Source organism: Peromyscus eremicus, chromosome 2 (assembly GCF_949786415.1).
Source record: "Peromyscus eremicus chromosome 2, PerEre_H2_v1, whole genome shotgun sequence".
Classification (NCBI taxonomy): domain Eukaryota; kingdom Metazoa; phylum Chordata; class Mammalia; order Rodentia; family Cricetidae; genus Peromyscus; species Peromyscus eremicus.
Window position 1 is genome coordinate 7,134,773 of NC_081417.1, and position 27,919 is coordinate 7,162,691.

Below are 27,919 nucleotides of genomic sequence, written 5' to 3' on the forward strand. Positions count from 1 at the left end.
AAAAGAGACTTTAAGGAAACTATCATTTACTCAGTAAGAGTACAGTAATTACTCTCTCAGGCAACCTAATGTTTTCTCATATATCTCAGTCCCTACAATAGAGCAACACTTTGCCAAAGTACCATGATTTTTTTTTTTCTATATCAGGGAATATCAAGGTTTAAAGTTAGCAAAGTATGTCCTCAAGGACATACATGCACTCCTTCTGCTAACAATAAGCTCCAGAGCAATGTGTCAGACTTTCTTCATGTGTTATGCAATCCCAATGTTCATCTCTGTTTACTGGCCCAAGCATTTGTTCCCACAGTACTCCAGCACTGAGCAGCTTCAACCAAATAACCTGCATCTTCAGAGCTGAACAGTTCATATTCCTCATAATCCAAGGAATTGACAAACAAAATTCTGAACTCAGGGGAAGTCATTGAGGTAACGAGCAATGCTGGACCTTTTCTTGGTTCTCTTTGCTCTGGGGTGTACCTTAAGTTTTTCTGGTCCTGCCCAGCTCCCGCAGCCCTGTGGCTGCTTGGACCCAAGTAAACACACAGAGGCTTTTGTTAATTAAAACTGCTCAGCCATTAGCTCAGGCTAACTATTGACTAGCTCTTATGCTTAAATTAACCCATAATTCCTATTTACGTTTATCTACATGGCTTGGTACCTTTTCTCAGTTCTGCCTTCACATCTTGTTTCCTCTGTGTCTGGCTGGTAACTGCTGACTCTTCCTAGAATTCTCCTTGTCTATTTATCCCACCTGTATCCTATACTTCCTGTCTGGCTACTGGACAATAAGTGTTTTATTTAATCAACCAATCATAGCAATACATTCATGGCATACAGAACAACATCCCACAGCACTGGGGAAATCATGTCTACCTGAGAAATAAGGTAGTGTGGTTCTTGTAATTAGATGGCAAATCACTGAGTTGGTGATACTCTTGGGCTTAAATTTCAAATCTGCTACTTCCCAATTTGTGATCTTGGGGGAGTTACTTACCTCTTATGTACATAAGCCTATAACATATCTCTCAACTGTAGAAGGGGAATATGAACATGTTACGGTGACTTTAAGGTAGGGATTTAATATGATCATGCATGTTACTGTTGTTATTATGCCTAGAACTCAAAACTGTTCAATAATAATAAATTATAGTACTACTGTAATTATTGAGAATTCATCATCAGCATTACCATTACCCAGATGTAGCATTTTCTCAGAAGCATTCCAACAACATATCGACAGATGACACACTCAGAAAGAGTGAAGGAGAGATCAATAATGAGGGTGTTTATCCAAGTAACTAAAGATAAAAATGGGGGGAAAACATTTTTGTGACAAAACCCAGAAATCACTATCACCTCAGACCTGGAGGAACAAAGAGAAAAAATGCATCAAATATAGGAGAGATTCACACTGTAAGAGGTCAATGACTTTTTCAGTGTTAGATCATGCTATTTCTTTTCAGTGACATTATATCTTTGCAAAGCTTGGTTTTCTGTAATTGTTGACAGCAAAATAACACCACAAGAAAACAAATAAAAACAGGAAATGAGGACAGAATTGTATAATCAGATTTCAGTTTCTGAAAAGTAATGTGCCATAATACACAAGAAACTCTTTTCCTGAGACAGGCAAGCTCTTTAAATGATTTTATTAAGCAGGTGAGAGCTCTGCAGGGAAGCAGACAGAAGCCACTGCAAAATGGCATAAATTAGCACCCAGCTGAACAAAGCTGTGCACGTACATTGAAAAGCAGGAAATACTGCTTCTGAGGAAACAGGAGAAAGCTAACACATTAGGGGGGGGGGGGGGCTAGCCAAGGTCTACAGAATGATCCAGCAATGACTTACAGCCACATACATACAGGCACTGGGGGACACTGAGATTGCTACTGAAGTTAAGTCCACTGCTGTCCCTTTTACACATGACATTGAACAAAACCAACTCAGAAAAACACAAAGGTCAAAAAAAGGACACAGACTAACAGAATGGATTAAAAGGAAATCTTTTGTTTGTTACCCTAAATAAAAGAAAGATACTCTATTAGGGTAAAGGATGAAAAGTTATGCCAAACAACTGAAAATAAGGAACAAGAAGATGTTGTTGTTCTAATAATTGACAAAAAAGACTTCAAGTCAAAACTAGTAGAAGAGAAAATGAAAGTCAGTTTACACTAAGGCAGCAATTCTAAGCTGCAGAGATGGCTCAGTGGTTAAGAACCAGAGCTGTTCTTCTAGAGGACCCAAGTTTAAATCCCAGCACCCACATCAGTGCTTCACAACTGCCTACAACTCCAGCTTCAGGAGATCTCACACCTCTGAGCTCCTTGGGCACACACACTCATGTGCTCATACGTACACACATATACATACACATAATTAAAATGAATTTTTAAAAAAGAACAACCTATCAAAAACCTTTGCATTCTGAACATATATGCATGAAATAAAGGTATACCCAATTTCATAAAACACACTATCATATATAAAGTCACAGATTAATCCCAGAATAATAATAGATAACTACAATATACTGCTCACACCAACTGATGGAGAAATACGAGTTAAGTGACATTGCAGATCAAATGGACTTAAAACACATCTAGAGAATATTCCACACAGATGCATTAGAATTCTTCTCAACAGCCGATGGAACTTTCTCTAACATAGATTGTATGAGAGGATATAAGTCTTAACTAATATGGGAAAAGTAAAATGATTTCTTATATTCTCTCTGGCCACAATGGAATAAAATTATGAATAAATGCAATTGAAAATATAGAACATATAAAAATTCATGGAGGTTAGACACACTATTGAATGATGAATGGGTCATTGAAGAAATCAGGAAAAGGACTAGAGAGACGGTTCAGTGGTTAAGAGTACTGACTGTGTAGATGAATTTCTAAGCTGTCTTATTAAATATGAACACGAAGCCAAATATAGGGGTGAAAGCCTTAGAGATCAGGGAAATAGTGAAAGCACCAACCACCTTACAAAAATGCCATGATTAACTGTCTACCCAGGCTTTTATTGTCCTGTGGTTCTGCCCTCTCATTGGCTCTTAGCCCAGCTACCTCACTTCCTTGTTACTGCCTGTCTGTATAGACCTCCACATCTCTATGGTTGTTACTGGGATTAAAGGCGTGTTTCACCACACTTGGCTTTGTTCCCTAGTGTGACCTTGAACACACAGAGACCCTGCCTGCCAACTGATCGGATTAAGGGCATGTGCTACCACTGCCTGACTTTTGTATTTACTTAAAATGGCTTGCTATTTCCTCTGATCTCCAGGCAAACTATATTTATTAACATACAAATAAAAATATCACCACATTTCAGCACAAATAAAATATCACCACATTTCCCCCTTTTGTCTAATAAAAATAAATAAAATGTTATAACTAATATAAGAAAAACTATATACAATAAGTACAATGACTATAAACAATATATACAAGCAACAAATGGTGCTGGTCAAACAGGATATCTGCGTGTAAAAGAATGCAAATAGATCCATATCTGTCACCCTGAATAAAACTCAACACCAAGTGAATCAAAGACCTCAACATAAAACTAATACACCAAATCTGATAAAAGCAAAGGTGGGGGATAGCCTTGAATTCATTGGCACAGGAAAAGACTTCCTGAATAGAAGAACAATAGCACAAAGACTAAGGACAGCAATTAATAAAATTTTCACCAACTTAACATGTGACAGAGGGCTAATAAGCAAAATATACAAATAATTCAAGGAACTATACATCAACAAACCAAAACATGCAATTAGAAAATGGAGTAGAGGGGTTGGAGAGATGGCTCAATGGATAAGAGCACTGATTGCTCTTCCAGAGGTCCTGAGTTCAATCCCCAGAAAGTACATGGTGGCTCACAACCATTTATAATGAGATCTGGTGTCCTCTTCTGGCCTGCAGACATACATGCAGGCAGAATGCTGTATACATAATAAATAAATAAATCTTTTTTTAAAAAAAAAAGAAAATGGAGTAGAGATCTAAACATAATTCTCAACAGAGGAAACTCAAATGGCTGAGAAACACTTAAAGGAATGTTTAATATTCTTAACCATCAGGGAAATGCAAATCAAAATGATTTTGAGATTTCATCTTACTCCTGTCAGAATGGGTAAGATCAAAAACACAAGTGACAGCTCATGCTGGAGAGGATGTGGAGAACAAGCCTCCACTGCTAGTAAGAGAGAAAACTTATACAGCCACTTTGGAAATCAGTATGGCAATTATCCCGGGAAATTTGGGAATTGATATACCTCAAGGCCCAGCTATACCACTCTTGGACACATACTCAAAGGATGCTCCATGCTACAAGAAGGACACTTGCTCAACTATGTTCACAACATAGAAAATGTGGTAATTTACACAATGGAGTATTACTCAGCTGTTAAAACCAATGACATGAAATTTGCAGGCAAATTGATGGAGTTAGAACAAAAATCATTCTGAATGAGGTAACCCAGATCCAGAAAGACAAACATGGTGTGTACTTGAGTATAAATGGACAGTAGCTGTTAAGTAAAGGATAACTATCCTATAATCCACTGACCCAGAGAGGCTAAGTAACAAGGAAGACTCAAGAGGGAATGCAAGGATATTCTAGGAAGGGGAAACAATAGATTTCATGGGTGGACTGGGATCAAGTGGAGATAGGAACAGGAGGGATCAAGCTGAGTGGGGGGATAGAGGGAGAGAGTACTGGGAGACATGAGTGGATTTGAGGGTACATTTGGGGGGCAATGTGGAAACCTAATGCAATGAGAACTCCCTAGAATCTACAAAGGTGACCCTAGTAAAGACTCCTAGTAATGGGGGATACAGAGCCTGAACAAGCCATCTTATGTAACCAGGCAAGGCTTGCAGTGGTGGAATTGGGTCATTAACCCAGCCAATTTGCCCTGCCTGCGAGATGTGCTGGGGTAAAGGTGACACAGAACTTGTGAGAGTGGTCAAGCAATCACTGGTTCAATTTCAGACCCATACCATGAGAGGGAACCCACGTTGATACCACCTAGTTGGCCAGGAACCAGAGGCTGGATAGCCCAGAGACCAAGGATAAAATCAAACATGACTGCCCCCTCAAAAAAAAACCAGAGGCAATAAAATAATTACTAATGATATTCTGCTATACTCTTAGGCAGGAGCTTAGCACAATTATCATCAAAGAGGCTTCCTCTGTCATAGCCCAGGAAGAAACAGCTTCCAGTCTGCAGACAGGGCTCAAAGGGAAAGTCTACAGCATCATAAAACTTAGACTTTTGGAGGGTTTTTAGGGAAGGAAAAAAACTCACACATCTCACACATACTCTCTTAATGGTTACTTTTATTATTCTCTCATGTTGACTCTCTTGTTGAATCCGAATCTCTTTGTTCTTCACAGCTACACATATCCAACAGAATCTGTAGCATGAGTCTTAAAAGTTCTTATTAATAAAATCAAACCCGGAACCAGTTATTGGGGTGAAATGCTGGATGGTCAGAGAGACAGAATAAGCCACAGCTAACCTCACCTGGCCAACTTCTCAGCTGGTCTTGTTTCCTCAGACTGGAAGCTTCTGTGTCCTCATCCCAATGGCTCTCAGCTTATCAGGGACTATGGGGGTCCAGCCCCTCGATAGTCCCCTCCCAGGGTCCGGGAAGAATCTACAACCAGCTGATAATTAATCTTTGATAAAATGAAATGAATCTATGTACACGAAACTCCTTAGTTCATACACTTTATTATTCTTTGATAGTTCTCTCTCTACACAGCTTCTATTCTGCTCTCGTGTCTAGCTCCTTTCTTGCCTGATTTCTCTATATTTATCTACTGCCCCCTCTAGGTTCTATCCTAATTCGTTCATCTAGTTCTGTCCCTTCTAGGTTCTCATCCATCTTATTCTTTCCCCTATCAGCTCCTCTCCCGTCTCCTTCTCTCTCATCTGGCTCTTTCTTATCTTGTTCTTCCTCATCTGGCTCTTCCTCATCTTCCATCTCATTCCTGTAGTCCTCTCTTTTAGCCCTTCAATCTAGTTCTTCCCCATCTCAGTTTGTTCCTCTCAAGTTCTTACCCATCTAGTTCTTCCATTCTCTTTTCTCTTCTACCTCCTCTGCCCTGGAAGTCCCGGTATATAAAAGGAGGGTCCGAGCTAAATTGTGTAAAGCTATTACTTAACGTCCACCTGACCTAGGCGGTGTCTCCTTGTGGAATTTACCTTAAGTCAGGAGACTCGCCTGTGGGTGGTTATCACTGTTAGTCCTCGGAAGTTGGGTGACCACCTGGGTGGTGTCTCCTTTAGTCCTTGAAAATGGCTAGGGGAGATATCTGATTCCAGAGAAAGCCTTTCCTGAGGCTGTTCTCCAAATGCCTGGAATGTGTATGTCTAGAGAGTGATCAGTCCACATTGTTAGCCCTTCTTAGGGAAAAATCAATTGGGAAAACTATGAAGGCACACATGATTTTCATAACAGAAAACAGCTGATATATAACAAACTAAGTAACACCAAAACCTCCTTGGGATTTGGCTTCCTCTGGAGGAATTCCCTGATTCCCCCAGGTAGTGACTTTGCCATAACCAGCTGAGTTCTTATGATATATTCCTGCGGCCCACAGCATCAGCTGAACTGCTGCTCCAAATCCTGAACACTTAACCAGCCAAATGCTTAACCAGCCAAATGCTTCTAGTTTCTGGTCTCCATGCCTTATATATCTTTCTGCTTTCTACCACCACTCCCTGGGATGAAAGGCTCGCTTTCTGAGATTAAAGGTGTGTGTGACCATGCCTGGCATTTCCAATGTGGCCTTGAACTCACAGAGATCCAGAGAGATTTCTGTCTCTGGAATGCTAGGATTAAAGGCGTGTGGTAACATTTTCTAGCCTAAGTATCTTGTGGCTCTTCTGTTCTCTGACCCCAGATAAGTTTATTAAGGTACACAATATTTTGAGGAACACAATACCACCACAAGAATCTTTCATGTTGAATATAGGACTTACATTTGAATGTCACATTCAATTTCTTAAGTAAATGATAAGAAACAGAGTCATTCCCAACAACTTACATCCAATAAATCTCAACTCCCTAAATAGTATGCTGTAACTTTCAGCTGCAAAGAAAGAACCAGTCATTCTTATCTACCTAGAGAAATAGTCTTATAAAGGATTTTAAAGGAGTTATAAAACTAAACTATTGAGGAGTCTAAGAAAAATAAGAAAATTGTATATTACACCCTATATTTCTGAGTGTAATAACATTTTAAACTAACATTTTGTGATTAACAGTCTTGTAAAATATCAGATTTTCATGGACTGAGAATGTTTACATAGAGACAAGTGTCACAAATGCTTTGATTGAGACTCAGAATTACCTTATATCTCTTAATATAAACTCACTCAGCACTTCCCAAGGCACAGTGACACTGAAAGCATTTTAAATCTTAAAATGTATTTTTCTGTCCTTTGTTTAACATTAGAACATAAAAAAGGAAACTTGCAACTCTTCTTGGGGCTATGAAGTCAGATTATTCTTTGTAGTCCTGGCCAGTTGGAAAAATCTTCCCCCATGGTATATCTGAATAAAAGCCATTTCTGTCCCTAGACCTCAATTAATTGCTCCCTGACACCTGTGCAATTTCAGGGCCCAACATAAAAAACAGTTGGCTGAATTTTGAATACTCAAGTTATATACACATATCATACAATTGAGGTAAGGAATTTGTGCAGGCTTTAATCACTGCCCGATGTTATCAGTGAGACCTAGCAAGACAGACTGGAATAGCAATTAGGTTGCCTTGCACCTTTAACCTTGGTTCAACAAATCAGACAGCTGGCTATTATGTCTTTGTGAATTGTACTGCTTTTCCTGGGAATGGTTTATCTTTAAAACTATTATCAAGGTACCTGGTCTAATCTAAAGATACTCTGAAGCTCTGTATCGCCTAATAGTGTACAACTGCCTTGGCAACTAGGAAAATTCAACTTTTTTTCTTTTTTTTTTTTTAATTATTTATTTATTTATTTATTATGTATACAGTGTTCTGCCTGCATGTATGCCTGCACGCCAGAAGAGGGCACCAGATCTCATTACAGATAGTTGTGAGCCACCATGTGGTTGCTGGGAATTGAACTCAGGACTTCTGAAAGAGCAGCCAGTGCTCTTAACCTCTGAGCCATCTCTCCAGCCCCCTCAACTTTTTTTCTATGTCAACCTGAGTTGTGACATAAAACAGCTTCCAGTGAATTTTTCATCCCTGACTTAAACGAACATTATTGATGTCAAAATAACAATACAGCATAAGGAGGAGTCATCATAGATAAAGATCCCTAATAGATTGAGATGCATTCATGAGATAAACACACTACAATTCAGGCAATGGGGGACTTCCCACACCATATGCATCATATCACATAACAGAGAAAAGTATGTAGCAGCAACAACGTGAAAGCAAAGCATAAGCAAAAGATACTATGGAGTCTGTATTCTCATGAGCCTTGCTTGAATGAGACATTCCCATCAGAGAATTTTTCTTCTGGTAGGCTGACACCTGAACTTCAATTGCCACTTGCTGTTGCTCTGACACAGCCACTGGCATTTCTCTAGCAGCAGATGGGAGCAGATGGAAAGACCCACAGGCAAGCATTAGGTAGAGCTCAGGGGACCCCAAGGAAGATGGGGAGGAAGAATTGTAAGAGCCAGAGGGGTTGAAGACACCACAAGAACACAGTCCACAGAATCAACTAAGCAAATTTATAGAGGCTCACAAAGATTGAAGTGGCAATCAAGGAACCTGTATGGCTTATGTCCTCTGTATATGTTGTGTTTGTATAGCTTGGTGTTCTTGAGGGACTCCTAACAGTGGGAATAGGGGTTGTCCCTTACTCTTTTGCTGGTTTTTAGAACCCTTTTCCTCCTACTGGGTTGTCTCATCCAGCCTTGATATGCGGGTATGTGCCTAGTTTTATTGTAACTTGTTATGCCATGCTCAGTTGATATCCCTGGGAGGCCTGTTCCTTTCTGAAGGGAAATGGAGGACAGAAGTGGAAGAGGAGATGTGGTAGGGAGGGACTGGGAGGAGTGAAGGGAGGGGAAAGTGCAGTCAGTTGTAATATAGGAGAGGAGAATAAATAAATTTTTTAAATAGATAATTTTCAAAGTGTTCAAAATGCTTAGCAATGACAGGAATGCAAATTAAAACTACTTTGAGATTCCATCTCACCCCTATCAGAATGACTACCATCAAAAAAACAAAAGACAACAAACACTGCCCAGTGTGTGGGGAAAAGAAATCACTGTTGGTCACAGTGGAAACTGGAGACACAGTGGAAATCATGATGCGTAAAACTTTCTGAAAAAACTAAAATTAGAACTTCTATATGACCCAGTTATACCACTCCTGAATATATACCCAAAGGACTCTATATCCTATTACAGAGATACTTGCACATCTATGTTCACTACTGTTCTATTAGCAATATTGTTGTTCAGTGGTACTCTATTAATGGGGAAAAACTCAAAGAATCTTTACTAAAATCAAGAACAAGATAACAGTGTACACTTTCTGTATTCTTCAATATAGTCCTGGAAGTCTTAGCTAGAGTAATATGACAAAACATGTAAACGAAAGGGATACAAATAGGAAAGGAAGAAATCCAAATATCCTAATATGGAAATGGTACAGGAGGTGAAATCACACCTGGTACTTTAAGACTCATCAAAATCTGTGGCTGAAGAGGTTATGGGTTCTAGTGGTAAGCTCCTACATGTTAAATAGGCATACTGTGCCTAATGAACTTCCTTCTGAACATGTAAATTTATTCCCCACATTAGTGTTACTTTCAGTTCTAGTCCATGAAAATTCTTTCTGTATTGGGCAGTGATTAATGTGGACTTGGTCAGAGTGCTAAAAATAAATGACGTGAATGCTGAGCCCTAAATCAGTCATCTGTATCATCCTTTCCAAGGCTCAGGTAACACCATGAAAAAGGGGACCAAAATAATGTAAGAAGCAGAGTAAAGAGAAGTGTATTATGGAGCAATCTTCCAGGAATGACAAGGCTATTGCATTTATGAGATCACAGCATCTATGATTACCTAAACAAGACCTGTCAAAAACTGAGTTCATCAACATCTTATGGATCAGAGAAACTGCCACAACTCCCTCCCTTCCCTGAGGATTTTTAGGGAGTTAATCATTGCATTACCCATACTCTTATAAATAGCTCCTCACCTCATAAATAATTGCTCATGTAAGAAATCTTAATTTAACTCACAAGGACACACACACACAAAAAAAAAAAAAAAAAAACATGAAAGTAGTCAGGGGGTACTCAATGAGAGGAGGAAAAGGATCAAAGGGGAGAAAAGGGACAAAACACAGTAACTGGGAGTGAGTTGAAACAGAATACACTAAACAACATGTACGAAAAAATGCATGATTGATTGTTGGGATAATCTTTTATACACTATGTGAACATGTCTCTGTTTTTCCTCACCTGCCTAAGGCACCTTCTGACTGGTTTAATAAAGATATGAATAGCCAATAGATAGGCAGGAAAAAATAGGTGGGAGTTCCAGGAAGAGATAAGAACTCAAGGAAAGAATCTGATGCACAAGAGATTTGCCAGCCAGACAGGGAGGAAGTCAGTGGTACTGTACTGAGGAGAGGTAATAAGCCATGTGGCAGAGTGTAGATTAATATAAATAGGTTAATTTAAGTTTTAAGAGATAGTTGAAAACAAGCACAAGCTTTTATAATTAATAAAGAGTTTCCATGCCATTATCAGAGAGCTAGCAATATAAAGAAAGACCCATTACATTTGGTGCCCAAACAGGAGGCACATATTTCCAAGCATAGAGCCTGAGAAAGCTAAGAAAAGTCCCAGAGAAGGAGCCAGATGCAGCTTCCTAGCAAGCGCAGTGTCTAAGACAAACATGGTGCTAATGGCTCTTATAAGAGGCCTTGCTGGGCAACCGAGTGTTTGAGTAGGGTCTATGAGCAGCTGGCATGCTACTTGGTGGAAGACTGGATAGAAGCATCCCCCACATCACAGGCCCAGCAACTTCCCAGAGCTGGAGCACGTAGGTGCAGTCCCTGGATGGTACTTTCAAGTGTGAGGTTCAGCTCTCACAGAAGGACAAGCAGTGGCTGCAGCCCAGAACCAATGGGGAAGACTTCTGGACCAACCTGAGGGTGGCAGAGCCAGCCACCAGTGCCATGTGCTAAGCAGAGCCACTGGAGGAGCCTGCAGATGCACAGAAGGGAAAAAGAAACATCTTCCCAGAGACAGATGCCGCAGCCTCTCTGGCAGGCTTGTTTGCACATGCTGTTTAACAATCCTGTCAGGTTGATTGCAGTGGTTGGCCTGGCCCTTTAAGGCTTGGTTTATATGGTCAGAGAATGTCTGCCAGGGAAGGTGCACAGAAATCCAGGTCCAGACTGAGAAAACCTCTAAACAGGTACAGTATGCTTGAAAATATGCTTAGGTGCTGAAGAAAGAAAAGAAAAGGGGTATAGACAGCCATAGGGAAAAATAGTTTAGTGAAGTTCTTAAAGAAAGAATAAAGTAATATAAAAAGAATAAACCATGTAAAGATGGGAAATATCATAACTCAGAATGTTTGGACCCTATAATGTGCTACATTAGATAATTTTAAAATAGAAACAGACAATGAAAAGATAGATGGCTTAATTGAGATTGGCTTAATATTGATTATGATTACTATCATTCTAGTATTTCAAATTTTATTCTTAATAGCCATAGTGGCTTTCTGTGCCCTCTCAAAGAAAAGAGCTTTAGAGATACAGGAAAAAGAAAAAAATATAAAAGATGGATTGATAAAAGAAAAGCCTTAGAAGAAAAATTAGAACTAGTGGAAGCCCATGAACAGTAGACTAGTGGCTGTGGAGCCCCCATGGGACTGGACTAGGCCCTCTGGATATGGAAGATGGTTGCTTGGCTCGAACTGTTTGGGGGGCACCCAGGCAGGTGGATTGGCATCTGTCTCTGGTGTGTGGGCAGGCTTTTGGGGATCTGGTACCTGTGGTATGATGCCTTTTGCAGCCTTGGTGCAGTGGGGAGGGGCTTGGACCTGTCTAGGCTCAGTGTGCCAGACTCTGCTGACTCCCCATGGGAGACCTTGATTTGGGGGATGTGGGGATGTGGGGTGGCTTGGGAGGGAGGGCTGGTGATGGGAGGAGGGTGGAGGGGGATGTGTGGGTGGTATGTAGACTGGATAGAAAATTTCTTAATAAAGAAAAATAAAAGAAAAAAGAAGAAAAATTAGAAAGACTTATAAATAAAAATGAGAAAGATACTAAGACAGAGACAGAGGGATTAAGACAAGAGCCAGCCATGCCACTATATGATGAAACAAAAGAAGGTCCGCCAAAAGTTATTAGAATACCAACCTTAGCTTATTAAGTTACTATATGACAAATACTAGTAGAAAATAGGTACCCCCAAGATCATGAAGAATTTGGATGGAATCCTGTAGAAATGCTATATTTAAAAAAAAATTTAAAGAAGCCATAATTTCATATGGTATGCATTCACCATTCATGAAACAAATATTAAGTTCTTAGATGAGTCAAACTAGAGTAATCCCCCAAGACTGAAAAGATGAAAAAAGCAGTCCTAAAAGCTGGTCCTCAGTTACAGTGGTGGTCATAGCAGAAGGAAGAAGCTAAAGACACAGAACAGAGAAATGGGGCTACAGGAATCAACAGTTCCCAAGATCAATTTCTAGGTGAAGGTCAATTTGCTGAGATACAAATGCAGAGTGAATATGATGATACCACCTTGGCACTGTGTCATACAGCAGCTTTAAGTACTTGGGGCAAGTTTAAAGAAACAAGAAAAAGGTCTGAACCATTTACTAAAATTATACAAAGTTCAAAGGAAGCATTTATTGATTTTTTTTAACCAAGATTTACTTCACCTGTAAATAGAAGCGTATCAGATTCAGAAGCTAGGCAAAGATTAATCAATCTTTGGCTTTTGAAAATTAAAATTCTGAATGCAAAAAGGTGATCAGGCTTCTAAAGGCAATATTAGCACCAATAGATGAATAGATTAGAAATACAGCTGATACTGGATCTCATAATTATGATGTAACTTTAATAGGAGAAGTAATTTTTAAAGGTTTAGAGAAAAGCCAAATTGTCGAATTTCTTAGCTGTGACAAGCAAGGTCATTTTAAAATGTATTGTAGGCAAGGTGTTCCTAGAAACAATATTTTTTCTGGAAATAATCCAAACAGAAGGCTCCAGCCTTCTGGAGTATGCAAAAGGTGTGGTAAAGGCTAGTATTGGATTAATGAATTCAGATCAACAAGGGACAAACAAGGTAACCCCTTGGTGGGAAACCCTGGGGGACTTCTTGAAGGCCCTGATATCAAATTCAAGTATGCCATTTCAGGTCAGCAGCAGAGAAACTCATACACAGAGCAATTAAACAGCACTGGAGATAGTCATTTATAAGCCAAATATCAAAGTTAGAGTAGCTTCAGTAGATAAAACAGAAAACTCAGGCGAGAACAAAGACAAGTATTTTGGCAAGCTGCTATAGATAATCAGAGGCCAAAACTAACAATATTTATAAATGACATTGAAATTGAAGGTTTGGTAGACATAGGAGCAGAGGTAACAAAATTTCAGCAAAATCTTGGCCTGCAAATTGGCCTTTTCAGGAAGTAAATATTCAGCTCCTAGGAATTGGGACATTGTCTCAGGTAAAAAAAAAAAAAAAGTCTAAAATGGATTAAATGCACAGGACCAGAAGGTCAATAGGAAAATTAAAGCCATATGTGGCTAAAATAGCCATAAACCTATGGAGAAGAGATCATACAGCAGTGGGAAGCACAGATTAGCATTCCTCCAACTTCAGAAACTAGTTGTAAAAAGTAGATGTTCCTAATTTAAAAAATTAGAAAATGTTATCAAAGACACTGACCGACAGCCCAGGTTGTCCATAAGTAGGACACAGCAGAGGCTAGATTGTCAACCTTATATAAGGGGGTCACTGCTGATAGAAAACAGCTGCCCTGACACTAAAGTGGTTAACTGATGAGCCTGTTTATGTAGGGCAATGGCCTATGACAGAAGAAAAGTTACAAGCTCTGGAGTAGCTCGTCCCAGAGCAGCTGGAGGCTCAGAATATAGAGTCCACAAGACCTTGGTATTCTCCTGTATTTGTCATTAGAAAGAAATCTGGAAAATGAAGGATGTAAACAGATCTGAGAGCAATCAATAAAGTCACTCAGCCTTACAATCTGGAATCCCTTTAACTTCTTTATTACCTAAGGCATGACCTACTATAATAATTGATCTAAAAGACTGCTTTTTCACAATCCCTTTGCATGAGCAAGATAGAGAAAAATTTGCTTTTACAATGCCTACTTATAATTCTCAACCTCTTAAGAAAGTCTTGCCAGAAGAAATGTTAAACAGTCCTACCTTATGTCAATATTTTTACAACAGCCATTAGAAATAATTCATAAACAATTTCAACAATCTACAATTTACCATTATATGGATGAAATTGATCAGCTATTAATAGGAATTGTGCTTAAATGCCTCAGAATTTCATTAAAAAAAAAAACAAACATGTTAACAGCAAAGGTTTAAAGAAAAATTTTCCTGTCATTTGACAACAAACCAAGGAAATGCCCTACTTGTTCTTTCTATAACAAAACTCCATTACGTACAGGAAGTAACCCAAAAGGTACCCAAAGAAATAAAATTTGGGAAACGGATGTGTTTCATTTTTCAGAGTTAGGAAATTAAAGTATGGGTACCATATCATAGATACATATTCAGGATTTCAATCGGCAATGTTTTAAGTTCTAAAAAAGCTGATTCTGTAATTAGAAGTTATGGCCATTAAAGGAATACCTATACAAATTAAGACTGACAATGCTCCAGCATCTGTTTCTAGTAAAATGAAAGAGTTGTTTGCATATTACAACATAAAAGTTATTACATACATACCACATAATCCTACAGGATAAGCAGTTATAGAAAGATCTAATCATACTTTAAGAGATGCTTAATAAACAGAAAGGGTTAACAAAGACCTCAGAGATAGATTACATACTGCTTTATTAACTTGAAATTTTTTAAATGCTAATGAGCAGAAAACAATCCGATGTGGGAAAAAACTGCTGAATTAAACCAGTCTATATATTTTAAGAATGTCTAAACTTCAGAATAGAAGTCAGGAAATGTATTGCATTTGGGGAGAGGTTAAGCCTTTGTTTTCACAGGAAATAAAACGCTATGGATTCCTTCAAAATTCCTCCATTGCCACGCTCTCAAAAATCTGCATTAGGACAACTTCAAAGCTACTAGCTGAGATTGTGCAACCTCACAGACCACTCCAGCCAGGACTTCAGTTAAGCCCATTACACAGAGACTAGACAATAAATGATACAGGTACCATCATCCCAATTTTTTCAGGGTCCCCTAAAAATGCTGTCACCTCCAGACAACAGGAAGTGATTTTAAGAACATGACACCCACTGGGCAGTGGTGGTGCAGGCCATTAATCTCAGCGCTTGGGAGGCAGAGGCAAGAGGATCTCAGTGAGTTCAAGGCCAGGCTGGTCTACAAAGCAAATTCTAGGACAGGCTCCAAAGCTACACAGAGAAAACCTGTCTAAAAAAAATGAAAAAAAAGAACATGATACCTACATTTTTGAGAGGTAGGATGAGTGATTTTTGGTCATTTGGTGGGTTATGGATGTTTGTTGTCATTTAGAGGGGTTGGTTACAAGTTGTTATTGGTCATGGTCAGGGAGGAAACTAAACAAAGGAAGCTAGATTAAGAGACTTCTTTCTTTTTCTTTCCTCTATCCTTCTTTCTCTCCTATGTAGTGTTGGTAGGGTGGAGGAAAGGGAATGAGAGATGAAAACTTTTATAAAGGGGGATATAAGAATGATAGGATAAAAGAGTAGATTACTGAATCTTCTTTTAAACTAAAAAGCAACTACTATTCTCAAATATTTTGTGTTGGTATGGATTTTTGTATATTGATACAAATATTGATACAAATTTACGGTTATTTTTGTTACAATATACTAATATATATATATATATATATATATTATATAGTTTATATAGCTTATATATATATATATATATATATATATATATATGTTTCTACTCTTGTTTAAGGTGTTATATCTATGCAGCTCATTTAAAAATGTGAAGTTCTAGTCCTTGAAAGCTATGCAGGTTAGTAGCTAGTCACAAACTTGTGATCATGTTAGATATGTTTTCAAGGTTAAACAGATATATATTTTAGATAAATAGGTGTTCTACAAACACTTCAGAGACCTTCAGAATATGGCAGGTTTTAATAACATATGGCTTATTAACATGTTTTAATAACACAAGGCTTTTCAATGACAGTGAGACACAGCTGCTCCTGGAAGCACCAATCTGTTTCAAAGAAGGTGATGGGCACTGAAAAACTTCTATATGGAATTTTCTCCAAATGTGGCAAAGCTAGCCATTGGGCAAGAAATTGTCCTTGCCTCAACTGCTGACAGTATACTATACAAACTGGAAAAGCAGGACACAAAGGAAGTCGACTGCCAAATTTTACCAGGACAATGTTCAAAATTTCTGCTTCACAGAAAAGTCTGTCAGATAGTCTAGACCTTTAGGCTGAAGGTGGATGCCACATGTTGCAGAGGAACCTTGGGTGACTGTCCAGGCGACCAGTTGTCTCTGTTGTTTCTTGGTTTTGGAAGTTGTTTGCTCTGTCCTTTCTGTTTACTCAGGTAATAGTTATCCTTCTCAGGTCTCTGATGGGGTTGAAGATGAGATAGTTATACAGTTATTGTAAGTAAATTGGTTGCAAAACCTGAGTTTTGCAACTCTGTGGGTTTGGCGTCCTGGGTTTTGGCACCAAATATGTAAGTAAATTGGTTGCAAAACGTGAGCTTTGCAACTCTGGGGAGGGTGTCCTGAGTACCTGGGAGTCAGGCAACACTTTGAACTGCTTAGGACATCTCTGAAGGCTGGAGCTGCAAGGAGACAGTTCAGCCCTGGAGGGTGAAGTATCCTGGATACCTCAAGCAGCTCAGAACAACAGCTCTGTCCTGAAGGTGTCCCGGACACCTGGAGCTGTTTAGCACAGCTATGATGGCTGGAACTGCAAAGAAGCAGCCCAACCCTAGAAGGGAAATTTTTCTGACTTCTCAGGAGAGTCAGGCCTGGAACTGCTTCAGCAGGAAAGGGTATCCTGACTCTTGAGGAAAGTCAAGATATACCTGGTATGATGGGGGATGGTCTCCCAGCAGGATATAGCAATACTGTTCCTCTCCTGGAGAGCCTCTACTTTGCTCAGCTCCCATTTAAGGGGGCTTCCTAGCAGAGTTCTGCTTCTCCAGCCTAAGATGTTGCTTCACTCTGCAAAAGTGGAAACCCCTGCAGAAATGTAGCAATCTCCTCCTGCTCCCGAGAAAAGTGTTACTTTTTAGCTCTCTCTTGCTCTGTCCACTGAGGGACATCTCAGCAAAGATCTTCTGTTCAGCTCCTCCTTGCTCTGCTCTTTCAGCTCTCCCTTGTCTTGTCCACTGAGGGACGTCTCAGCAAGGATCTTCTCTATGTCAGTGAATGAAGATCTTCACACCCAAAACTCTTTTGAGAAAGAGATTTATTTGGGAAGGAGTCCAGGAGAGTAGCTGCCTCTACCAGGGTAGAAAGAACAGCCTTTTTTTCTAACTGACTAGGCAGGGCGGTTTACACAGGAAGTCTTGGGGGTGGAGTCAACCCGAGGTCCAGTGTTCTACTATCCTGCTCTGTGATTGGTTGGTTTCCCAAGTCAGTTGACCAGGGGCAGAGATGGCTCTGATCTGACTGAGGCAAACTGTTTCTTTCTGCCCTGATCTGAGCCATCTTTCCCTAGTTCTGGGCTCCAGGGTCAGGGTGGATTTCTTTAGCCAGCCCCTTTTCCCCTACAGTTATATTTATAGTCTTACAGTTTTCCTTGTTACCAAATTCAGAAAAGAAATTTCCTTGTTACCAAATTCAGAAAAGAAGATTGAGAAACATAAAAGCTTAAGTTGTTTAAGAGAGCTAGCAATATAAAGACCCATTATAATTGATACTTACTAATAAAATTTTAATTAATATTAACTAATTTAAATGTTTTTATGTTATACTTAATAATTTTTCAAATGGTTACTTATTTGTTCAAGTATGAATACATCTTACATGTGTAGACATTTAATGAATGGCATCAGCAACTGTTTCTATCAACATAGGAGTCCCTATAAAAATTTGTTAAGGGTGCCTTAACCTGAGAAATTTCAAGAATTGCAAAGCTGTTTTCAGCTTTATTGAAAACTAAAAAGTGAAAATAGATGCCCACATACAAAATAAAATGAAGCTAGGTACATAACTTAGACTATATGCAAAAATATTAGCTTGAAATCAAAGATCTAAAGATCAGAATAAAAACTATAAACCTCCCAGAAAACACACAAGAAGAAAGTTTTGTAGAACTGTGTTTGCATGTCACACTTTGGATGTCATGTCGGAACCATGACAACACAAAACACAGACTGTACTTCATCAAGATGGGTAAGAGGGGCACTGGAAGATGGTTCAGCCACTACAAACACAAATACACACTGCTCTTGCAGAAGACCTAGGTTCAGTTCCTAGCACCCACAAGGCAGTTTACAACCGTTCCAGAAGATCTGATGCCCTCTCCTGGCCTCTGAAGGCATTACACACACGTGGCGTTAAGCACTCAACTAATAAAATAAAATAAATAAACCTCTTTTTTAATGATATATAAAACAACACAACTGACAGATTGATATCATATGCATGGTGGCAATCCTTTAATCCAAACACCTGGAAGCCTAAAGCAGGGAATTGTAAGTTTGACACCAGTCTGGACCAGTCTAATACTACATAGAGATTTAGGCTAACCTGGGCTATATAGCAAGACACTGTCTCAAAAAACTTACAAAAAGGAGAGACAGAGAGGAAGAGAGAAGAAGAGAATGATAAGAAAAAAGAAAGAAGGAAGGGAGGGAGGTGTGGTGGTATTGTGTTCCCCAAAATACTGTGTACCTTAATAAACTTATCTGGGGTCAGAGAACAGAAAAGCCACTAGATACTTAAGATAGGCAGTGATAGCACACGCCTTTAATCCTAGCATTCCAGAGGCAGAAATCCATGAGTTCAAGGATACAGCCAAGCATGGTGACTCATGCCTTTAATCCCAGAAAGCGAGCCTTTAATCCCAGAGAGTGATGGTAGAAAGCAGAAAGGTATATAAGGTGTGAGGACCAGAAACTAGAAGCATTTTGGCTGGTTAAGCATTTGGCTGGTTAAGCTTTCAGGTTTCTAGCACAGTTCAGCTGAAAGCCATTGGGATGAGGACACAGAAGCATCCAGTCTGAGGAAAAAAGACCAGCTGAGAAGTTGGCCAGGTGAGGTTAGCTGTGTCTTGTTCTGTCTCTCTGCAGCATTGACCCCAATAACTGGTCTCAGGTTTGATTTTATTGATAAGAACTTTTAAGATTCATGCTACAGGGAGGGAGTAAAAAGGAAGAACATTTCAAAAAGAATAATTACAAATTATTTGCAAATCAAATTATCTTGTAAGGAATTGATATTCAAACTTTATAAAGAATATGACCAAGTCACACCACTCTTGAAATATACACAAAGAATATAGTATCTTACTAGAGAGATACCACTTTCCGTGTGTGTTACTTCTCTATTCACAGTAGTTAAGAAGTAGAAACAGCTTCTATGCCCATCAACTGATGAATGAATAATGAAAATGTGGTGCATTTACATAATGGAATACTATTCGGCTATTAAGAAAAAGTGAAATTGTGAAATTCACAGATCCGTAGATGAAGCTGCAAACAATCATACTGAGTGAGGTAACCCAGCCACAGAGAGATCTTTTTATTCATAGACACTGATGGAAATGTTCTGGAAATAGAGGAGGTGGTGACAAGAACTTGAACACCCTTCAGCCACCTGACTGTACACTGAGGGAGTCAGGACAGTAAATCTTAAGTATACTGTTTTCCACAACACTATCTTCCTTGAAAAGCCAGGTGTTATTCCATTTACTCCCCATCACAGAAAACACTGTAAAGACTGACCAGTGGATAATAGATCAGTAAAGACAAGAAACACTCAGCCAAGGCCAGCTGTGGCACGGACACACTGGTGTGCACGGTTATCACAGGAGACACCGTGTCATGGTATTTCAGAGAGGGGAAGGGCTTCAGTGCTTCGGAGACAGCAGCAGCAAAGGGGACAGAGTAGGAAGCAGGTTTCACTTTTCATCCGGTGTTCATAGTGGACTCGGTGGCAATAAACAAGCTCATGGGATGTGGCTTTTCACACGAATAACCAGCACTGTCAACACTAGAAAGAAGGAATGGGACATGAGAGAATACGTATTCTAACAATGTGCTTTGCTGGAAAAGGGAAAATAAAATTTTCTAGGGGATGGCTAGGACACACTTGTCATGCGACATTATTTTTCTTTGTGACACTCCTTTGGAGTCACGGTGTCCTTGTCTAGGTTGTTACACTGCTTCACAGCCAGAGGCTTGAGGCTTCACGCCACTGTGGCCTACATGGAAGCCACTTACTCTTTTTCAGACTTGAGCATCTGTGAATACAGTAGTGCAGTGCCATGCTTTCTAGTGCTTATTCAGATGGGTGCTGCAGAATCAGTTCAGCTGTGTCCTGGAATGTCTCACATGTGCCTCTTTATCACATTTCATGATAGCAGAACTAATCAATAAAACTCAACTCCTAGATTCAATTCACAGAAAACTCGATGCAATGTATTGTAGATGTAGCTCTGGATCTCTGTGGCCCTAAACATTGATTTTTAGGAAAATCGAGTTGCTTTGATTTATCATGAAAGAAAAGCATTTTTAACTGATTCTAATTTCCTCACTAGTAGGGCTTGTTACTTGAGATTTATGTACATTGGCACACTTTATGAATCAATTAAATTGCTTTTTATATGAATTCTGTCAAAAATTTAGCACAATAAAATGTTTTAATTTTTACTACACTTTGTTTATTCATTTATGTAGTAACTTCTACAATTTGGAAAATATCTTGGAAGGAACCAAGGATACAGCAGTCTGTAAGATAAATGATTGCTAATTAATATTAATAAGATGTCGTACTCACTCAGTGTGTATGCCAAGCACTATACTAAGTGCGTTGTGTGTGTTATTACAGAGACCACTCTAGCTGGTGGTTAATGCCGCCACCTCCTCCAGAACTTGAGATGTAAGAAGATGATGTAAGTTGCTGAAGAAACAGGAACAGTCAGGCTCAATGAGGTCGGTTCTAGGAAGCAGGCTGACAGCCATTCCTCATAGTGCCTCTGGGACTGCAAGCATTTACAGGAAACAGAAAGAACCCTAAGGCCTAACCTCGCAAGAGAGTGAGCTGACTGCCACGGACATGACATCTTAGCTGTCCTAGACAAGTCTAAGAAAATCAGGTACAATGCATGGAGATACTGAGAAAAATACCTGCTACAACCATAGCATATTGCTTATGTGTAGAAATATACAGAACCCCATTACTTCGTGTGATTAACATATACTGATAAAAGTAGATGTATGTGGCTAAAACTTAGTGGTGGGAGTAAATGAAAGGAGAGTGATAATGCACAGGGTGGCTTGTATCTGTGGTTACCACACAGGACATTATCCTATTCATAATTACATGTGGTGTTACTGAATGAGGCATTCGTGCATGCTTGTATTTCCTCGCATATTTTTATAATTTTAATTCAACATTTTAGTCTTTTTAGTTACAAGTTGAAAATGATCGCCAAAATGGTTTTCTTTTCTTTTCTTTTTTTTTTTTTTTAGGTTTTTCGAGACAGGGTTTCTCTGTGTAGCTTTGCGCCTTTCCTGGATCTCGCTCTGTAGACCAGACTGGCCTCGAACTCGCAAAGATCTGCCTGCCTCTGCCTCCCAAGTGCTGGGATTAAAGGCGTGCGCCACCACCGCCTGGCCCAAAATGGTTTTCTCAAGCTCTGCCTCCCCCAAATATAAGAAAACCAAATGTTTCTTATATTTGGGGGAGGCAGAGCTTGAGGAAAGTCTTGCTGAGTACTCAAGCTAGTCTGCATCTTGCTGTGTAGCCCAAGCCGCCTCACACGGGCAACCTTCTGAGAGCTGGGATTACTTACTGACTTGCATCTTCAGACCCAGCTGCTCTACTGTCAACATACAGGTGCTTCTCATGATGAAGTTATAACCTATACATCTATCATAAGTTGAAGTAATCATAAGTTTAAAATGCATTTACATTTAACCCAGCCTCACCACAACACAGCACACTGGAATCTCAACCATTGGTTCATTTTCAAGATATGATGACTGTTGTGGCTCACCACTGCCATCTAGTGTCATGAGAGAGTAGTGAGCCTGGGAAATGATAAAAATTAAAAATTTGTAGTTACCATTGAATACATACTGTTTTCAGACTGTCATAAAGTTAAAATGACCCATGTACTCAATAAAATAGCAAGGTGGCTTTGGTTTTTATTTTTATTAAAATTCCCTTTACCACTTCCACTTCTTGATATAACCATCGGTTGTGAAAATGTTTTATTGACTTTGCAGTTTGAATGAGAAGATTGAAGCATCTCAGCTATTTGTGTGATAGACACATGCCGCTTTATGCACCACACTTTGCCACTGGCCCCTCACTATCACCTTTGCTGCTGAGAACCATGATTCCACTTTGCAGGATAGTTTCCTCAAAGGCACTTGCTTCTAACAGAGAACTATTGCATCAGCATTTAGAACATAATGAAGACACAGGATAGTTGTCCAGACACTTTTGCATGAACTACCAAATGGAGTTCTCATGTGGAGAACATTCTTAGTATCTGCATTGGCATCTGCAGCTTCTTCTGTTACCTCAACTCTGTGCCCACCTTGAATGGGCAGAGGCAGCCACTCTGCATTTAATCTTTTGTTTTCTTAAGCTTTGCTTTATGTATTACTAAGTCTTTTTCTTTATTCATCAAGAAGTTTACCTTCAAATATTAGCCTGATGGGGAAGAAAACACATACGAATCATGATGGACTTCTTTTCAGAAGTATTTGTGAGTCAGCCCCCATGGGGAAACAGCAGGGAAGCAAACCATGTCAACCCAACATGCACAGCGAGGGCTAAGGCACAGCTCAGTGGTAGAGCATCTGTCTAGCATCATCAGGAATAGGGTTCCATCCTCAGCACCACAAAGAAATAAAGCAAGAAGAAAGGAAACAGGAAAATGGAAGAAGAAAGCTTGCACAATGAATAAACAATCATTTTACAAAATTTTAAGCCTCAATATGTGACTCAGGACTAGTTTGGAGTTATGATAGCAATGGCATCAAAGCATCACAGGTTTGTTGACATTTCACTTCTGTGAAGTTCATGCCCTGGACCCTCCAGTTGTGATCCTTTGCTGGCCCCAGAATGGGCCTACAGCTCACACTATGGCTTAAGATTTGGCCATCTGCAAAAGTGCACAATGGAAAAAAGAAAGCATCTTCAACAAATGGTGCTGGCGAAACTGGATATCAACATGTAGAAGGCTGCAAATAGATCCATATCTATCACCGTGCACAAAACTTAAGTCCAAGTAGATCAAGGACCTCAACATAAATCCAGCTACTCTGAACCTGCTAGAAGAGAAAGTAGGAAGTAGTCTTGAACGCATTGGCATAGGAGACCACTTTCTAAATAGAACACCAGTAGCACAGACACTGAGAGAAACAATCAATCAATGGGACCTCTTGAAACTGAGAAGCTTTTGTAGGGCAAAGGATACGGTCAACAAAGCAAAGCGACAGCCTACAGAATGGGAAAAGATATTCACCAATCCCACATCTGACAGAGGACTGATATCCAGGATATATAAGGAACTCAAGAAATTAGACATCAAAATGCCCAACAGTCCAATTAAGAAATGGGCTATAGAACTAAACAGAGAATTCTCAACAGAGGAAACTCAAATGGCTGAAAGACATTTAAGGAATTGCTCAACATCCCTAATCATCAGGGAAATGCAAATCAAAACAACTCTGAGATACCACCTTATGCCTGTCAGAATGGCTAAGATCAAAAACACTGAAGACACCTTATGCTGGAGAGGATGTGGAGCTAGGGGAACTCTCCTCCACTGCTGGTGGGAATGCAAGCTTGTACAACCACTTTGGAAATCAATATGACGATTTCTTAGAAAATTGGGAATCCATCTCCCCCAAGACCCAGCTATACCACTCTTGGGCATATACCCAAGGAATGCTCAACCACACCACAAGAGCACTTGTTCAGCTATGTTCATATCAGCATTGTTTGTAATAGCCAGAACATGGAAACAACCTAGATGCCCTTCAACTGAAGAATGGATAAACAAAATGTGGTACATATACACAATGGAATACTACTCAGCAGAGAAAAACAATGACATCATGAGGTTTGCAGACAAATGGATGGATCTAGAAAAAATCATCCTGAGTGAGGTATCCCAGACTCAGAAAGACAAACATGGTATGTACTCACTCATAACAGGATACTAGATGTGGAACAAGGATGATTGGACTGCTACTCACATCACCAGGCAGGCTACCTGGAAAACAAGACCCCAAGAAAGACACAGGGATTGCCCAATGACAGAGAAATGGAATGAGATCTACATGAACAGCCTGGACATGAGTAGGGGTAGTGAAGGGCGAGGGTCGAGGGAAAGAGAGCTTGGGTGAGTGGGAGATCCCAGCTGGATCAACAACAGAGAGGGAGAACAAGGAATAGGAGACCATGGTAAATGAAGACCACATGAGAATAGGAAGAAACAAAATGCTAGAGAGGCCCACAGAAATCCACAAAGATACCCCCACAACAGACTGCTGGCAATGGTCGAGAGACAGTCCGAACTGACCTACTCTGGTGATGGGATGGCCAAACACCCTAATTGTCGTGCTAGAAACCTCATCCAACTACTGAGAGATCTGGATGCAGAGATCCATGACTAGGCCCCAGGTGGATCTCTGGGAGTCCAATTAGCGAGAATGAGGAGGGTTTATATGAGCGAGAATTGTTGAGACCAAGGTCGGATAAAGCACAGAGACAAATAGCCAAACGAACGGAAACACATGAAATATGAACCAATGGCTGAGGGGTCACCAACTGGATCAGGCCCTCTGAATGGGTGAGACAGTTGATTGGCTTGATCTGTTTGGGAGGCATCCAGGCAGTGGCACCGGGTCCTGTGCTCATTGCATGAGTCGGCTGTTTGAAACCTGGGGCCTATGCAGGGTCCCTTGGCTTGGCCTGGGAGGAGGGGACTGGACCTACCTGGACTGAGTCCACCAGGTTGATCTCAGTCTGTGGGGAAGGCTTTGCCCTGGAGGAGATTGGAATGGGGGGCGGGCTGGGGGGAAGGTGAGGGGGGCGGGAGGGGGGAGAACAAGGGAATCTGTGGCTGATATGTAGAACTGAATTGTATTGCAAAATAAAAATTTAAAAAAAAAAAAAGGATTTGGCCATCTGTAATCATCTTTAGGAAGAAGGGCAGCCAGATGGCTATTAGAAGATTTTTCTAGAATTTCTCACAGTTCTTAGCTTACACCCAATGGCCAGCTGTTATTTGATCATATCTGACCACTGGAGAGGCTTGTGAAGTATGCCTAGGCAGAAACTCAGGAAGAAGAAAGAGTGTTATGATACAAGACTGCTGCCCAGAGCCTCAGCTGAGCCCTCACGGCTATAACCAGATTAAAGGATATGGAACTGGAATTTGGGGAATCTGATGAAGAGAAATACTCAAAAATGAGGTATCCTACTTGCTCTTGCTCTGGGCTAGAGTAAGCACATGATCTTACACAACACACGATATCCTTGAACTCTGACTTGGGTAATACTGGAAAGGATGGGTGTCTGGTCCAGGTCTTAATCCAGGATCTAGAGATTTACAGAAAGCCAAGGTCAGTTATCAAGAGGCTATGTGGGGATTGGGTGCAAATGCAAAAGAATTGCTGTCAGCAAAGCCACAGGAAATCTTTTAACAGAAGGATGAGCAGAAGGAAAAGAGGTGTTATCCTGTCCAGGAGGAAGCCTCAGAAGGAGGTCTGACCATAATGGATCCTTTGTAAGAATCACGATAAAGCCAGGCATGGGGTAGACACCTAAAGTCCCAGTTGCATTGAAAGTTAAGGCAGGAGAATCACTCGTGCTCATGAGTTTGAGAAAACATAGCAAGAACCCCATCTCCAAAAGAGAAAAAACTTGCACACACACACACACACACACACACACACACACACACACACACACAGAGCCTCAAGTGGCTCAGAACCTCCTTTACTAAGATATTCTTTGATTTTATATAGATGTAAAGTAAGAGTTCTTAGGGCAAGGATATTTTCTGATTGAAGTCTTAACAGATTTCTAAAATGCAAAAGCAAAGCATGTTTTGTAACGGATTGGTTCAATGGTACCCAAAGAGAAAAACTCATTATTCCTTTGCACCACCTTCTGTGAGCCTGCGAGTCTGTGAGACACCACCCTCTGTCCTGTGCAAAAACATCTTTGCCTCTCTCCTCACACATACAAACAGATTCAAACACACGCGCTTACACATTAACACACATGCTTACAGATAAGACAGCTGTCTTCTGGAGGCTTCATTTTCCAAATGAGGACCTGGCCCTTAGGAGCATTTTGAAACTCTTATGGGGGAGAATGGGAGGTCAGTTGGGGGTAAGCCTGAAGGAACAGGAAGAGGGAAGAGGGGGATCTCTGGTGTGTAAAATGAAAAAAAATTTTCTTAATTAAAAAAATAAAACTAATAAAAAATATGATCTGATTTATTATCTCTATCTTTCATAAAATACATACTCTTACACTTTTTTAGTTCATTAAGCAAGTCATGTAGTAACTCACTTGACAGTCATCTGTACCAGGAGAAGCCTAGAGACAAACTCTAAGTACCAAGTGAGTGTGTTAAACATGAAAGACAAACATCTTCACTTCTGAACTTCTGAGTGTGGCAGTTGTAACATTCACAACTTCCAATGACAGTCACAAAGAATAAAAATGCCACCAAGTCAGCAAAGAATCCAGGAGTTATTAGTCATATGACTGTGAAGACATATTTTAAAATACTGAACTCAAGTTCCAAAGCACGTCTGCCAGCCGGGAGATGTGCAGAACAACCTGTGCACCCAGCTACCCACTGTGGGGCCCACCTAGAAGGCCACCACTGCAGTTATTTTTCTTCGTGGATCAGGGAATACTGGGCACAGCAGGGCCAAAGCTTTTGCAGATGTCAAAAGTTCCCACATGAAATGTGTCTGCCCACACGTGCCCGTTATGCCTATTGCATTAAATATGAATATGGCTATGCCCCCTTGGTGTGATACTGTAGAACTTTCACCAGGTTCTCGGGATAATGAATCTGGAATCAAACATAAATGTAGCAGAAAATGTAAAAGCTTTGGTAGATCAAGAAGTGAAGAATGGCGTTCCTCCTGACGGTTGTTTAGGGAGGATTTTCTCAGGGAGATGCCAGTTCTTTCTTTGAGCACTCCTCTTATCACACAACAGAAAGGCAGCATCACCGCACTGAGTGCAGACTTCCACGTTGGCTTCCTTTCCTCGGGGTCCTATCAACATCGCTGATAGTGACATCCCAATTCTTCTGTTCCATGGAGATTGTGTCCCTTTAGTTCCCTTAACATGTGTTTCTCTTACTGTTGAAAAACTAAAAGCATTGGCAAAAACAGCCATGATGAAAGCATGATGCACAGCTATTGTCAGCAGGAAATGATGGATGTCTGGGAGTTCATTGATAAACTCCTACCTCTGATTGATTGACGTCACTAAGAGA

The 27,919-nt window shown here is 40.1% G+C and overlaps 1 pseudogene; it reads left to right on the plus strand.

Annotated features, from left to right (window-relative positions):
* Nucleotides 1-27,906, plus strand: part of LOC131904452 (acyl-protein thioesterase 1-like) — a 64,194-nt pseudogene extending 36,288 nt beyond the window's left edge.
* Nucleotides 27,907-27,919: the final 13 nt, after the last annotated feature.